General features: G+C 43.7%; 1 protein-coding gene across 3 annotated transcripts in view; it reads left to right on the top strand.

The window, feature by feature from the left end:
- Nucleotides 1-7: 7 nt before the first annotated feature.
- The window catches only part of NUMA1 (nuclear mitotic apparatus protein 1), a 98,655-nt gene continuing 83,068 nt past the window's right edge, over nucleotides 8-15,594 (top strand). Inside the window, exon 1 of one of the 3 annotated variants that reach the window (XM_066367472.1) lies at nucleotides 8-128. The gene's annotated coding sequence lies outside the window, so the exon portion shown is untranslated. The other 2 variants (XM_066367436.1, XM_066367455.1) reach the window with 2 other exon arrangements.

The raw sequence follows: 15,594 nt of genomic DNA, 5'->3' as shown, positions 1-15,594 counted from the left end.
ACCTATCAGAGCGCGGTGTGAGGGGGCGGGGCCATAGTTTAAACTAACTCGGCGTTCACAGCGCTGGCGCGAGCCCGCGTGGAACACGATCCGGAGGAAGCGGGAGGCGAGCGGGAGCGCGCGGCCAGGTAACCGGCGCGGGCCCGCGGCTGGCGTTCAGCCTAGGGGGCCCACAGGCATGCCCAGGCCTAGAGGAGGTGCTGGAGAGGCGAGTGCGAGCGAAAGGCCTCCTTCGTGACGGAGTCTGGCTGGGGAGAATCTATCCGTGGTAAGGTTTGTGAGGAGAAGAGTTTGTGGGAGGGGGAAGTACCGGGCATGCCTGGGAGGTAGAATCTGGGGGCGTGTCTGTAGAATTACGTCTGAGGCCCACCTTGGGGGTGAAGGTTGGGGTGGGAAGTGCAGGTTTCTGAATGGCTTGTCAAGAAGGGTCGTATAATAAGAAGTCTCTGCCTATTGTTAATAGTAGTAGTAGTGGTAAACATTTTCTGAGCATCAATTACGTGGCAGACACTGTGCCACACCCTTTATATGGGTTATCTTTTTAATATTCCTGACAACCTTATTATAGTTTATTACAGATGGAGAATATGAGGTTTAGCTCGGTCAGGGTTACAAAGCTAGTGCGTGGTAGGCGGTACTGGGATTTTTGAGGGTTGGGCCTAAATGAGGACGGGAGGGGAGGAAAGAGGCTCTGTGGGGTGCAGGTTGTCTTGGCCGAGACACCTAATTTAAGCCCCACTTTTCATGTATGTAAATTTACCAGCATTACTTACCTTTTCGGATTGTTTTGAGGGTCCAGTCGGGTAAGGTGTTTCGTGCAGAGCATCTTGGAGAGTACTGTATGTGACTGTGGGAAGGTTGTGGGTGGGAAAGAGCCCTCTGGGCGCCCTCTTTTGCTTAATCCCAAAGTAGCACTTTTCATCTGGTATTCTTACTGTCTGCATACCTTTCTAGATAGAGTGTCTTTTGTCCCTGTATCCTGATTGCCTATACAGGATATAAGACAGGGCATGACCATTAATGTATCCTTTGAAATGAATGAGCTTTCTTGAGATGAAAGTGGATAGGAGCCTGGCTTTTCTGTCTGCATTTAGTGGCTTTTGAACCACTGTAGTATGCTCTCCTCTTGCCTAGAATGGCACTGCCTCCTGAAAATGCGATATTTACTTATGTTAATGCATGCTTCACCTCACTTTCTGGTGTCCGTTGCCTTGCCATGTATTTACAGAGATATGGATTGTCAAGTGTGTTGCTCTGTGCCAGGCAGAAGCCTTTGATGGTAAGGGAGTTAGGGCTTTCTACCTTGTGGGGATCTGTACTGCCATGAAAATATGGGAACCTGGATGGAATGTTAAGATCACATAAAGTAGCTGTCAGGCAGCAGGGATGAATGTAAGGGTTCCCACCCCTTCTGTTCCTGTATGGTATTTTCTCCTGTAGAGGAAGAGGCACATTACTTAGGAGGCCCAAGTTCAAGCAAATGATGACTAATTGTAATGCCTGAATCTTAATCTAAAGCCTAAAGCTCCACTCCCCCCCAGCCCCACTAGATGATCTTGCCCAAAAGCTGACATAAGAAACATTTCTATTTAGAATGTTCTTTTTTATATATATATGGGAATAGGAGGAATGCCTAAAAGTAAGACTTCAGTACTAGAACTCTTAGGATAGGGTCAAAGCCCTGCCTCAGATGGCTAAACAGAGCTGATTGGGGAATGTTTTGTTGTTGTTGTTGTTGTTTTAATTTATTCATTTTAGAAAGGAGTGGGGGGAGAGAGAGAGAGAGAGGAGAGAGAGAAGGGGGGAGGAGCAGGAAGCATCAACTCCCATATGTGCCTTGACCAGGCAAGCCCAGGGTTTCGAACCAGCGACCTCAGCATTTCCAGGTTGACGCTTTATCCACTGCGCCACCACAGGTCAGGCCTGCTGATTGGGGAATGTTTTGACACCTGTGTCTAATTGATAAAACCCTATGGTCAGTAGATATGTTGGGGGTCATTTATTTCAGCTTCTCACCTAATGTATACTAAACATTAAGAGGTATTGCCCATATTAAAAATGAACACTTCCAAGAATGAGACTATTCCCAAAGGCAGTCCACATCAATGTTGAACAGTTCTAATTAATAATAATTATTGTTTTGTGCTGTTGATGATTCATTTTATTACTTTATTATTATTATTATTATTATTATTATTTTTATTTATTTTTTTTTTTACAGAGGAGAGGGAGAGACAGACTGAGGAGAGACAGAGAGAGAAGGGGGGAGGAGCTGGGAGCATCAACTCCCATATGTGCCTTGACCAGGCAAGCCCAGGGTTTCGAACCGGCGACCTCAGCATTTCCAGGTCGACACTTTATCCACTGCGCCACCACAGGTCAGGCCACTTTATTATTATTTTTAAATGAGAGGAGGGGAGATAGACTTCCACATGTACCCCAACCAGGATCTACCCGGCAACTCCCCTGTCTGGGGCCAATGGCTTGAATCAGCTGAGCTATTCTCAGTGCCTGGGGCCAACGCTTGAACCAGTTGAGCCACTGGCTGCAAGAGTGGGAAGGAGAGGAAGGGGAAGAGAAACAGATGGTAGCTTCTCATGTTTGCCTTGACTGGGGATTGAACTCGGGACATTCACATGCCAGGCTGACACTCTTATCTATTGAGCCAACCAGCCAGGGCTATATTGTCAGCCTTTTTAATTTGAGTCATTCTCATGGAGGTGTACTAGTATCTCATTGTGGTTCTAATTTGTATCTTCCTGATGATTGATGATATTAAACATCTTTTCGTATATTGTATTTCCCCGTATATAAGACGTTCCCATGTATATAAGATACACCTTAATTTTGGAGCCCAAAATTTGGAAAAAAATGTATTACATAAAGTTATTGAACTCAAGTTTTTTGGGGTTTTTTTGTATTTTTCTGAAGCTGGAAACGGGGAGAGACAGTCAGACAGACTCCCGCATGCGCCAGACTGGGATCCACCCAGCACGCCCGCCAGGGGGCGACGCTCTGCCCACCAGGGGGCGATGTTCTGCCCCTCCGGGGCGTTGCTCTTTTGCGACCAGAGCCACTCTAGCGCCTGGGGCAGAGGCCAAGGAGCCATCCCCAGCGCCCGGGCCATCTTTGCTCCAATGGAGCCTTGGCTGCGGGAGGGGAAGAGAGAGACAGAGAGGAAGGAGGGGGAGGTGGGGGGTGGAGAAGCAAATGGGCGCTTCTCCTATGTGCCCTGGCCGGGAATCGAACCCGGGTCCCCCGCACGCCAGGCCGACGCTCTACCACTGAGCCAACCAGCCAGGGACGAACTCAAGTTTTATTCATCATAACATTCATACAACTCCTCATCATTGTCAAAACTCCCATCCATTAGCTTGTCCTCATCTGTGTCTGATGACAAATCACTGTCTTCATATATTGCCTCGTCCTCCGTTCCACCTATGGCATTTGAAATGCCACACTTCTTTTTTTTTTTTTTTTTTTTTAAGGTTTTATTTATTTTAGGGAAGGGGGGGGAGAGAGAGAGAGAGAGAGAAAGGGAAGAAGGAACAGGAAACATCAACTCCCATATGTGCCTTCACCAGGGAAGCCCAGGGTTTTGAACCAGCGACCTCAGCATTTCAGGTCAATGCTTTATCCACTGCGCCACCACAGGTTAGGTGAAATGCCACACTTCTTAAATGACTTGACAACTATCTCAATCTTGATATCATCCCAGGATCTTTCCACCCAAGTACAAACTTCTCCTATAGTTGGTTTCTTCACTCTTCCTGCTGGTGTCAAATTTTCCCCAGAAGACTTCATCTATTGTTTCTATTCACCTCTCATGGCAGCTTTGAAGTTAATGCTGACATCACGTGGTTGGAGCTGGGATGTCAAGCCTCCAAGTATGACGGCAAGTTTTGTTTTTTGCTCTGCAGTGATCTTTGTGTTTTTTGTAATGTGTGCCCTGAACTGATCAAGCACCAATAGGGCAGGTTTGCATAAGAGCCCACCTGGTCTCCTTCTCTAAACTTTCTCAGACCAGATCTTCATCCCATCCTGATCCATCCAACTCTTGTCATGAATGTGGACAATCACTCCTTGAGGAATGTCTTCTTTTGGCATTGTTTTGCGTTTGAAAATCAGCATAGAAGGCAGCTTGGTTCAGTCAGTATAACAAACTAGAACAACTGTATAATGGTTCTTTTCATGTCCACTTGTCTTCATAGTTACAGTTTTCACCCCCTTCTTCTTTTTTTTTTTTAAAGTAATTTTTTTTTAATTTTTATTTTATTTATTCATTTTTTTTTAGAGAGGAGAGAGGGAGAGAGACAGAGGAGAGAGAGACAGAGAGAGAGAAGGGGGGAGGAGCTGGAAGCATCAACTCCCATATGTGCCTTGACCAGGCAAGCCCAGGGTTTTGAACCGGTGACCTCAGCATTTCCAGGTCGACGCTTTATCCACTGCGCCACCACAGGTCAGGCCAACCCCCTTCTTATTAACAGTTCTGTTACTTGGGACATCAAATTGAAGGGAGACTTTGTTCGTATTTGCAATCTGTCCCAACTCAAACTGATGTGTCTTCTGACATCGAATGACTAAACGATGAAATTCAACTCATAGCTTTCAGGCATCTTTTGGGTGTGTGTACGCATGCTTAGTCCATTCTGTTTCATGAACCTGAAGCACGAATTTGTCCTCCTTTGAAATCAGTAACTTCTTTTTCATCGGCACACCCAAGTCATCTTCTAGTCATGTGACCCAAGCCTTGACTAGCAAAACAAGCATTGATATTTTGGCTAGCTCTGTCAGATTCATGGCTCATTGAGAGTGTATGTAATAATAGCTTCTCCTTCACTTTCCCCTGTAGACAGCTTTTTATTCCCCAAAAGCAACCTTTTGGTCTAATATGAACTGCTGTATTGGATTTCCACCATCCTGTGTTAGTTTGACTGATTTCTTTTATTCTAACTGCAGGGATTTATATTTAATCCTGTTAAATTGTATCTTGTTATTATGGTATCATCAAACCTGTTAAGATCTTTTTGCCATATCAGCCCTGGCCAGATAGCTCAGTTGGTCAGAGTGTTGTCCTGATGCATAGAGGTTGCTGGTTTGATACCTGGTCAGGGCACATACAGAAACAGATTGATATTTCTCTCTAAAATCAATAAATTAAAAAAAATATCTTCTGCTACATCAAATATAGCAACATTGTATTTTCTGCCCTTCACAGTTTAGAATTCCAAAGCTCAGCAAGCAGACCTTACATGTTTTCATTCTGTCTTTGGTAAAAATACTAAACATGGTAGGATTTAGAAGCAGGCTCTGTGTTACACCACTATAGCTCTTACTCCAGTTGAAGGAGCTTTGGGGCAATGGTTTTGACTACTTTTTCTGCTAAATTGGGGAAGGATTTATCTGGAAAAAACAGTATCTTGGCTGTCATTGAGGAAAGGAAAGAGGCAAGGTCAAGAGGTGGCCATTGGGCAGTCATTCACCCTACTACGGGACTTCTTGGTGGAAGTAAAATGTTCTGGTTGCTGTAGAAAGGAGATAGGGCATATTGCACGACATGCTCCTGGGTTTAGGCCTCTGTTGGCAGCTGTGTCAGCTACCCTTTCTGTCCTGTTTAAGGGCTAGTTTCTTTGAAGCCAGTGCAGGTAATGCCAGTGACTCAGCCTTGTAGATTTTTTCTGCCTTTCTGTAACTGAGGACTGGTTTATATGGTGAGGAGTAAAGACTGCATATGTTTCGGGCATATTTATTTGACCACTTGGGTACCTTCCTGTGACTATCCAGAGATACTTGTTTTGCAGGCTGTCAAGTTTTTGGTACCCTGTGGCAAGGTGGATACAATGTGACCCCAGCTCTTGGTCCTTTGTATGGGTAGCAACTGCATTCTGCCCTGTAAGTGGTCATTTGTACAGTGCCTGAATTTTGGGTGGCCTTAGTGAGGGGGTGAGGTAATAATAGCTTTGATTGCCTGCTTTTCTATCTTTCCTGTGGTGTGATGATGTAGGTTGGAGGGAAAACTTTTGTTCCCTGTTTGCCACTGTACCCCTGGTAAACTGTTGCACAGTAGACTTTGTTCAGTTGCTGACCTCCAAAGCCCAGTGTCCTTAGACAGTGAACAAATATGTAATGACTGCCTAATATACTTCTAACCAAGCTGAATATATAGAGAAATATATAGTATAGGATTTCCTTCCTTACCAACTGTTCAAAACTACAGATACTTTATAAGAATAATATACAAGGCCCTGGCTGATTGGCTTAGCTGTAGAGCGTCAGCCCGGCATGTGGAAGTCACAGGTTTGATCTCGGCCAGGGCACACAGGAGAAGCGCCCGTCTGCTTCTCCACCCTTCCCCCCTCTTTTCTCTCTATCTCTCTCTTCCCCTGCCACAATCAAGGCTTCATTGGAGCAAAGTTGGCCTGGGCGCTGAGGTCCATGGCCTCTGCCTCAGGCGCTAGAATGGCTCCAGTTGCAGCGGGAGCAACGCCCCAGAGGGGCCGAGCATTGCCTCCTAGTGGGCATGCCAGGTGGATCCAGGTTGGGCACATGCGGGAGTCTGTCTGCTTGCCTCTCCCCCCTCCGCTTCTCACTTCGGAAAAATACAAAAAAAATAAAATAAAATAAAAAAGAAGAATATGCAAATATTTATATACTCATATATGAGTATATAAATATCAAACCTACTGATACTTTACAAAAGTAATGTAACAAATACTTATATCCTCTTCACTTAGATTTACCACTTGTTAACATTTTGCCACATTTGCTTTCTTATCTATCCTTCATTTTATGAACCTTTTAACCGTTTGGTAAATATCATATTATTTCATCCCTAAACAGTTCAGCAACTATTTCCTAAAAACCGAAATGTCTTTAATATAACCACAATACAATAAGCATGCAAGGAAATATAACGTTTTGATTCAGTACATCCAATATACTTGTTCAGATTTATCGTTTTCCCAGTGATGTCTCACATCAATGTATTTTTCAATTCAGCTTTTATTGAAGGGTCTTAGATGCATTGAGTTGTCAAGATTGTCATGCCCCTTGTTTTCTTTAACCTTGAACAGTTCTTTAATCTCTTTTAATCTTAAATGCCTTTTTTTTTTTTTTTTTTCAGAGACAGAGAGTCAGAGAGAGGGATAGACAGGGACAGACAGACAGGAACGGAGAGATGAGAAGCATCAATCATTAGTTTTTCGTTGCGCATTGTGACACCTCAGTTGTTCATTGATTGCTTTCTCATATGTGCCTTGACCGCAGGCCTTCAGCAGACCGAGTAACCCCTTGCTCGAGCCAGCGACCTTGGGTCCAAGCTGGCAAGCTTTGCTCAAACCAGATGAACCCGTGCTCAAGCTGGTGACCTCGGGGTCTTGAACCTGGATCCTCGGCATCCCAGTCCAATGCTCTATCCACTGCGCCACTGCTGGTCAGGCTTGTCTATAATAGTATTGACATTGTCAAAGAGTTTAGTTTTTTTGTAGAATGTCTCAATTTGGATTTGTATGATTGTTTCCTCTTTATTAGAGTCAGGCTAAACTTTTTTGGTAGAACTAATTAGGTTAATACAGTAGTTTGATTAGTGAAGCTAGAAAACACAGGGAATCAGTATTTAGTTTTGTATGGCAGTATATAATTTAACACTCAGTTGTGTTGTTTAATCTGTAAACTTGTAGGGACTGAGAGAAGAGGGAACTCAGTATGACCTGGAGTAACCAGGAAAGACTTTGGCATGAAGATGTACAAACTTTGAGGTACTTGGGTATATGGTAAGATAAGGCACTGTTTGGGCTTTTCATCCCACATTTAAGGTTGTATGTGATGAACAGTGAATTTCCTCTTCAGAGAGAGAGTTCTGTATTTTCCGTGATGTTTGTACTGTTTGGAAACCTAATAGTTAAGAGCTCTTGCTTTGGCTTTAGACAGGCTTAGAGACTTCCCAGCCTTTTGCCAGCTGTGTTTTTTGTTTGGGGTTTTTTTTAGAGAGAGGGAGAGAAAGGCACAGACTGGAAGGGAGAGAGATGAGAAGCATCACCTCATAGTTGTGGCACTTTAGTTGTTCATTGATTGCTTTCTCAATGGCTTTGACGGGGGGCGGGGGGGGGGGGTGTCCAGCCAAGCCAATGACCCCTTGCTCAAGACAACGTCCTTGGGCTTTAAGCCCGAGGTTTTTGGCCTCAGTCCATTGACCATGGGGTCATATCTGTGATCCCATGTTCAAGCTGGCGACCTCGAGGTTTTGAGCCTGGGTGCTCAGCGTCCCAGGCTGTTGTTCTACCTACTGTGCCACTGCCTGGTCAGGCACTAATTGTTTAACCTGGGGGAAATTTCTTCACTTGCAAGCTAGAAATAGGTGTTTTTTTTGTTTTTTTGCTTTTTGTATTTTTCTGAAGTTGGAAACGGGGAGGTAGTCAGACAGACTCCCGCATGTGCCCAACTGGGATCCACCAGCATGCCCACCAGGGGGCGATGCTCTGCCCATCTGAGGCATTGCTCTGTTGCAACCAGAGCCATTCTAGCACCTGAGGCAGAGGCCACAGAGCCATCCTCAGCGCCCGGGCCAACTTTGCTCCAGTGGAGCCTTGGCTGCAGGAGGGGAAGAGAGAGACAGAGAGGAAGGAGAGGGGGAGGGGTGGAGAAGCAGATGGGCACTTCTCCTGTGTGCCCTGGCCGGGAATCGAACCCGGGACTCCTGCATGCCAGGCCTACGCTCTACCACTGAGCCAACCGGCCAGGGCCTGCTAGAAAGAGTTGTTTTTTTTTTGTATTTTTCTGAAGCCAGAAACGGGGAGAGATAGACAGACTCCTGCATGCACCCAACCGGGATCCACCCGGCACGCCCACCAGGGGGCGATGCTCTGCCCCTCCCGGGCGTTGCTCTGCCACGACCAGAGCCACTCTAGCACCTGGGTCAAAGGCCAAGGAGCCATCCCCAGCGCCCGGGCCATCTTTGCTCCAGTGGAGCCTTGGCTGTGGGAGGGGAAGAGAGAGACAGAGAGGAAGGAGAGGGGGAGGGGTGGAAAAGCAGATGGGCGCTTCTCCTGTGTGCCCTGGCCGGAAATCAAACCCAGGACTTCTGCACGCCAGGCCGATGCTCTACCACTGAGCCAACCGGCCAGGGCCTAGAAAGAGTTTTAATGACTATTTAAAATGTAATTGTTATGCTCACAGTAAAATATTACATAAATATTTAAATTAAAACATTTGAATGCCTTTAAGTGGGGGCAACAGTGTAGTTCTGCCACATGCTCCACTGGAGGATTTATTTCTGTTCACTGCTGGATAACTGAAGGTATGGAAAGGAGAAGGGGCTGGCTCATGCAGAGAGAAGTGGGAAGACTGGCTTGATTAGTTCAGAGTGTACACTGTGGAATAGTGGGAAATAAGGTTGAATAAATGACTTGAGGCCATATAATGGAGGACTTGAGAAATTAAGCCAAAGAATTTAGATGTGATGCTTTAGGCAGAAGAAAACCATGGCAGGTTTTTGTTAGGAGAACCACACTTGAAAATGAGAGTGGTATGGAGCCTCCTGAAGAAGGACCAGAATCCTAATGGGGCAGGGCTTTCCAAATCCTGACCAGGGATGGGTGTGGTTTGTCAGTCTTGCCACAGGAGGCCAGAATTTCTGCCCAAGTGATTCTTCCTGCTTTGCCAATGACTCACCCGCTTGACCTGGGCTGTGTGTCTTCCCTTCCGGTTACTGTCCCATCTACAGAACACTGGGGCTGCCCGGGATGATGGGAGGCTGTGCTGATCACCAGTGGGTGGAATGGGAGAATAAACAAGCATTCCTGTCCCTTTGCTTCCTCCATGAGTAAAAGCTAATTCTAAGCCAGACTGCCAGGGATCATCACTTTGTTCTGAGCCTGAGGAAGCTCTACCAGAAGGTAAGTCAAAATGGTTCCTGCCCTCTCTGCTTTTTCATAGGTCAGCTTCTTCTTGAACAGGAGCTCTCCTAGTTTTCCCGTTTCTGGTTCTTCATAGTGACCTTCTTTCAATTACTTGAAGCAACTGTGTTACTGCAGGAAGTGGACAGAGAGGTTTAATAAACATTCTTCTAGCTGTGGGGAGAGTGTCCAGAAGTTTCAGTGCTCCCTACTCTGAGGTAAATTACCCAGAGCTCTTGTGAGCCAGACACTAAACAGTGGTTCATATCCATAGTGTGACTGCAGGGAGGTCTTGGTCATAAGCCATTGTTTCTTAGCTACTGGGTTTCAGTACCAATCTTGGTGTGTTTATTAATTGATCTCCTTTGCCTTTGAAAGAAAGCAGTGAGGAACAGGGAAGGGGAGAGGTATATGGATTGGGATATGTTTGTGGATTATGCTGGGAGTCAGGGTGACTGGGTTTGTAGTCCTGACTGTTTAACTAACCAGCTGTGTGACCAGGGACAAATTGCCTAACCTCAGTGGACTAGAATTTTCTCATATATAAAAATGATGAGTTTAGATTATATGATGTAGAAGATTTCTTCCACAGCCAAAATTTGTGTTTATATAATGGGCAATTATAAAGTAATAAAACACATATAACATGGCATGTATCTTGTCCCTTTCTTTGTAATTTTGGATCAATTGCAATATTTGTGAGTGTGTCCTCCTTAAAGTAATCCAACCTTTACATTTATTCTGGTGATGGTGTCAGTGCTCAGGACATTTTCGGCTTCTAAGCCAATCTTTTTTTTTTTTTTAATTTATTGATTTCAGACCAGGTGGTGGTGCAGTGGATAATTTATTGATTTCAGCTAGAGTGGAAGGGAGAGAGTGAAAGAACGTGTGCAGGGGAGAGACAGGAATATTGAGGCATTCCTTTATATGCCCTGACTGGGGATTGAACCGGCAACCTCTGTGCTTCCAGATGATGCTCCAACCAGCTGAGCTATCCAGCCAGGGTGTCAGTCTTTTGAATATCCTGGAAAGTAACAAATCTTCACTCTTGCTTGGTGGATTCAATTTTTGGCAATAGCCAGAAGATACTGTGAGAGTCAAGCAAGGCAGTACCTTTTTTGGTGAATGGGATGTGACAATTTTTCTGTTTGTTTCACATCGAGTAAACTTTTTTCTTTAATTTTTTTTATTTTTTAAAGCAGGAGAGAGACAGAGACAGGAAGGGAGCGAAATGAGAAGCATCAAATCATAGTTGTGCCACTTTAGTTGTTCATTGATTGCTTCTTGTAAATGCCTTGACTGGGGTAGGGAGGAGGCTCCATCTGACCCATTGATCCCTTGCTCAAGCCAGCGACCTTGGGCTCAAGCCAGCAACCTTGGGGTTTCACATCAGAGACCTCAGCATCCCAGGTCAACACTCTATTTACTGCACCACCAGTGGTCAGGCTTACGTGGAATAAATTTTAAAGGCAATTCCCAAAGGAGTATTTCATAAATATTTTTAGCAATGGTAATATTGTTAGAATAAGTGAATATATCTATATCTGTAAATATATATATTTATCCTATTGATTTTAGAGAGAGGAGGGCTATGGAGAGGGAAGCATCAACTCGTAGTAGTTGTTGCTTCTTGTTTGTGCTTGACCGGGCAAGGCTGGGGTTTTGAACTGATGACCTCAGCACTCCAGGTCAATGCTTTATCCTTTGTGCCACCACAGGATAGGCCAATAAGTAACTTCTTGAAGAGACTATTTTGATTACAATTTTCATTTTAGTAATATTGGAAATGTTTGTTTTAGAAGGTGTCACTTCTGTTGTACTCAATCTGTATATACTTGGCTTGTAGGTCAGGGTGACTAAGATAGTAGAGAAAATTAGCCTTTATCATAGTAATTCTCTCAAATCACAAATGTGTTGAGGGCCAAAAAGGGTTGGAACATGTTGCTGTAGGACATTGTAGCTGATGAGCCATTAAAGTCCCATCTGCAGAAGACTCAAGCCACAAGTTCTTAAGGCTGCAGCAGCCGTTGCTCTCCAGCATGTCAGACTCCATCAGGATTATTTCCAGGTGGCATGCATGGCTGAAGCAGATAGTTTGGTAGCTCCAATCTTTTGTAGGAAAAATGTTATATCATGTTACTTCATTGATTTTATTTATTTATTCAGCAGTTTAGTTTCCAAAAAGAGTGGGGATGCATGGTGGGGTGGAGAGGGGTGTCAAAGCACAAAGGCTATCTTAAATGCATTTATTTAATTTTTTTAAGGAATAAAATGTGTGTATTATTTATTACACTGAAAATTGTGACCACTAATAATGTCTTTTGACTTAATCCTACTGAGTTAAGAATATTAACAATAATTTGCATACAACAAATAGTTTTCTAAATACAGGAGATTAATTATTTTATATATGCTTTTTTTTTTTTTTAAGTTAGAGAAGGGGAGATAGTGAGGTAGTCCCACATGCACCCCGACAGGGATCTACCTGCAACCCCATCTGGGGCCTATGCTCAAACCAATGAGCCACTGGCTGTGGGAGGAGAGGAGGGAGAGGAGGGGGAGGGAAACAGAAGCAGATGGTCACTTCTCTTGTGTGCCCTTACCCAGCTCAAAACTATCAATAGGAGAGCCGCACAGCAAGCCGACTCTATATCCATTGAGCCAACCAGCCAGGGTCTTTAATATACACATTGTAAACATATTATGTATTTATGATTCAGAGGTAACCTTGAGAATTTTTAAGCAGCTCAAATGCATTTATGTATGTATGTATGTATGTATTTCAAATGCACTTAAATTAGGCTGATTATAGTACTCTGGAATCGTTCCTGGAAATGGTGGTCTTTTTGATAACTAGTCAGTAAAGTAAGGTGTTAGATAGCCTGGTCACAGATTCTTCCAAGTCACTATACGATCATTTGTAATTCTCTTCCTTACTCTAGGCCTTATTTTCCCTGTTTTTATACTGAAAAGGTTAGATATCAAGAGCTTGAGATCTAAAAACAGGTAGGCCTAATGAGGTTTGAGGTGGGGGATATCTATTTGTTCTAAGCTACTAGACCATTAAACTAGGGACAGATATGGAAGTCCTTTTTAACACCTAAATTATAGTGACTAGTGTCTATTTGCAGTCACAGCTGAGTGAACAAACTTGAACTAGCTATTTAATCAGAAGGAGGCACTGGGAGCTTTCTCCTGAACAATGATCACAGGACATGCTGGTCCTGAGAAAAGTTATTCCCTAATAGGACCTATTTATTGTTTGAAAGAGGGGGGGGGTGAATTTCATTAAAATGGACAGCGTGGATATTGTGATTTAGAAGAATTACAGACTTTATTCACTGCTATTGTTAATTTTAAGCCTTTCTTTAAAGGGATTCTCTTAATGATTGGTATAATGGGATTCATTTAGAGAAAAAAATCAGTGTAACCACAATTGGAAGTTAAAAACCCAAGAGCAGAGCCAGTTGCTGGATAGACAGAATGGCCTAATCAGTTGCTTTTCAACGCTTAGATCCTCCAGTGACTCCAAAGAGAGAACATGCTGCTTGTATGGCTGAAAGATTGGGTTCCAAGCAGAGGAGGAGGTGATTTGTAGAATCCACACCTCTTAATCTCACTGTTTCTCTTCTTTCCCTCAGTGCCCTTTAGTTTTAATTAGGATTGTGTAAACACAGTCAGCTTGCCATTCCCCTTAAAGTGGCAGGTCCATGGCATTTTCTGCTAGTGACTCAGGTATGCGACTTTAAATTAGGTGGATTGTTCTCTTTGACAATTTGGCTTTACTGGCTGTATCACTAAAAGAATTCACTAGATTAGGTCCAGATGGCTGTCATTCAGTCAGGCAGCATTATGTAGCACCTACTGTGTGTAAGCAGTATGCTAGAATGGAGCTTATAGGTGAATAAGATAATTTTTGCTCCCCAGGAACTTAGTCAAGTGAAACGTGTATACAGATAGCAACAACCTAAATAAAATAAAGTGTGTAGAGGAACAAGCAATATGGGAGCCTATAGAAGAATAAGAACTGTTTTTGAATAGGGGGGAACAAAAAGCTAATGAAGGAAGAAGGAGTTTGAGCCAGGGTGTAAAGGGTGAATAAGAATTCAGTAGGTTTAAAAGAAAGGACATTTTGGAGGAGATCACAGCATTGGCAAAGGCACAGAGCCTAGAAAATGCCTGGCATGTTTGGGAAAAGTGTTCCTTAGATAGAAGATATTTTAGAGGAATGAGCTGGAGATGAAGCTGGAAAAGAAGTTTGGCGGTTGGATTTCAAAGAAGAACCTTCAGTGTCATGCGAAGGGATTTGGATTTTATTCTGCATGGAGTTAGCTGTTGACTGTTTTGTTTTTTAATTTTTAAAAGTTTTATTTATTGGTTTTTTAGAGGAGTTGGGAGACAAGAAGTAGTTGCTTCACTCTAGCTTTTCATTGGTTGCTTAGTGTATGTGCCTTGACTGGGTAAGTCCAGGGTTTTGAACTGGCGATCTCAGTGTTCCAGGTCGGCACTCTATCTATGTACCAACACAGGCCTGGCAGCCGTTGACTGTTTTTGTTGTAAGGAATAACATGACCCAATCCCTGTTACTTGGGTCTTGGTCCTTTTTTTAAATGTAAGATTGTAGATTTCAGGGTAGAGAAGGTGGTGGTCCTGATTCTTAAGAGTATAAAGTTTGCCATGCATCTCATGTTTGGGCACTTGGATTCCTCAGTTACATTTACTAAAGCAACTTCAAAGCAAGAAGGCAGAAAGTGGTCAGCAGTGTCTCTAGACTAAGTTTCCATATACCCCAAAGATGAAGGTTTTTCTTAGGCCTATGTGTTAATCCTAATACGGAGGGACCCGAAACATTGAAGACACGAACAAGGTCCGTCGATTACACACCAAAGCTTTATTGTCTAGCTTGGCCAAGCGGCGGGAACTCCAACAGGAATCTGAGGGAGAGCGTACCGGCCCTTTGTTCTACTTAGTTTTTATAGTTTTGTAAGTGGGAAGTACAGAAGCAAAAATTGTAATTAGGAGCCCCTTACCACTATTGGTTATAGTCATATGTCCTTTAACATGATAGGACCATGTTCAATTTGCAAGCTATACGTCCTTTTGTAGAAAACAAAATTTACAAATCAACACATTGGTAGAAAGACGTCTCTTTACATATTAAAAGGCTTTCCTATATTATCTAGTGTTTATCTTGCTATTTCTCTGTCTAGAGTCACACGTGTTAACCACACGCATTTACATAGGAGAGGTAGTTTCGGTGGGGACAAATGTCCGCAAATGGCTCATTGCTGTAAGAAAAGGTTTATTTTGGCTTTTCTCTCCCTGCACCTGGCTAGCCATTCACCCCTTTCCCCACAGGTGTGGTGGAATGTCTGGGGATCCATGTTTTCCTCCCCTTTACATTTACAATACAATGCCAATCACACAGTACAGAGACTATTCTCACAATTTCTCTACACACCTTAACCCAAATTAATAAAATGTTCTCCAAGCCTCTTAAAATATTAATATTAATTCTGTAGCTTTTGGCACTTTACAACACCTGAGGGTGAAGTGGCTCAGTGGCTCCTCACTATGTACAATCTCCTTGCTAATGGGTTGCTTGGTACTGCTAATCCTTTGAGGATAAAACTTATCACACAGCCTGACCAGGCAGTGACGCAGTGGATAGAGCGTCGGACTGGGATGCGAAGGACCCAGG

This window comes from Saccopteryx leptura, chromosome 1 (assembly GCF_036850995.1).
Source record: "Saccopteryx leptura isolate mSacLep1 chromosome 1, mSacLep1_pri_phased_curated, whole genome shotgun sequence".
Taxonomy (NCBI): domain Eukaryota; kingdom Metazoa; phylum Chordata; class Mammalia; order Chiroptera; family Emballonuridae; genus Saccopteryx; species Saccopteryx leptura.
The sequence above is the reverse complement of the archived record's forward strand: the minus strand, read 5'-3'. Positions and strand labels throughout refer to the sequence as shown.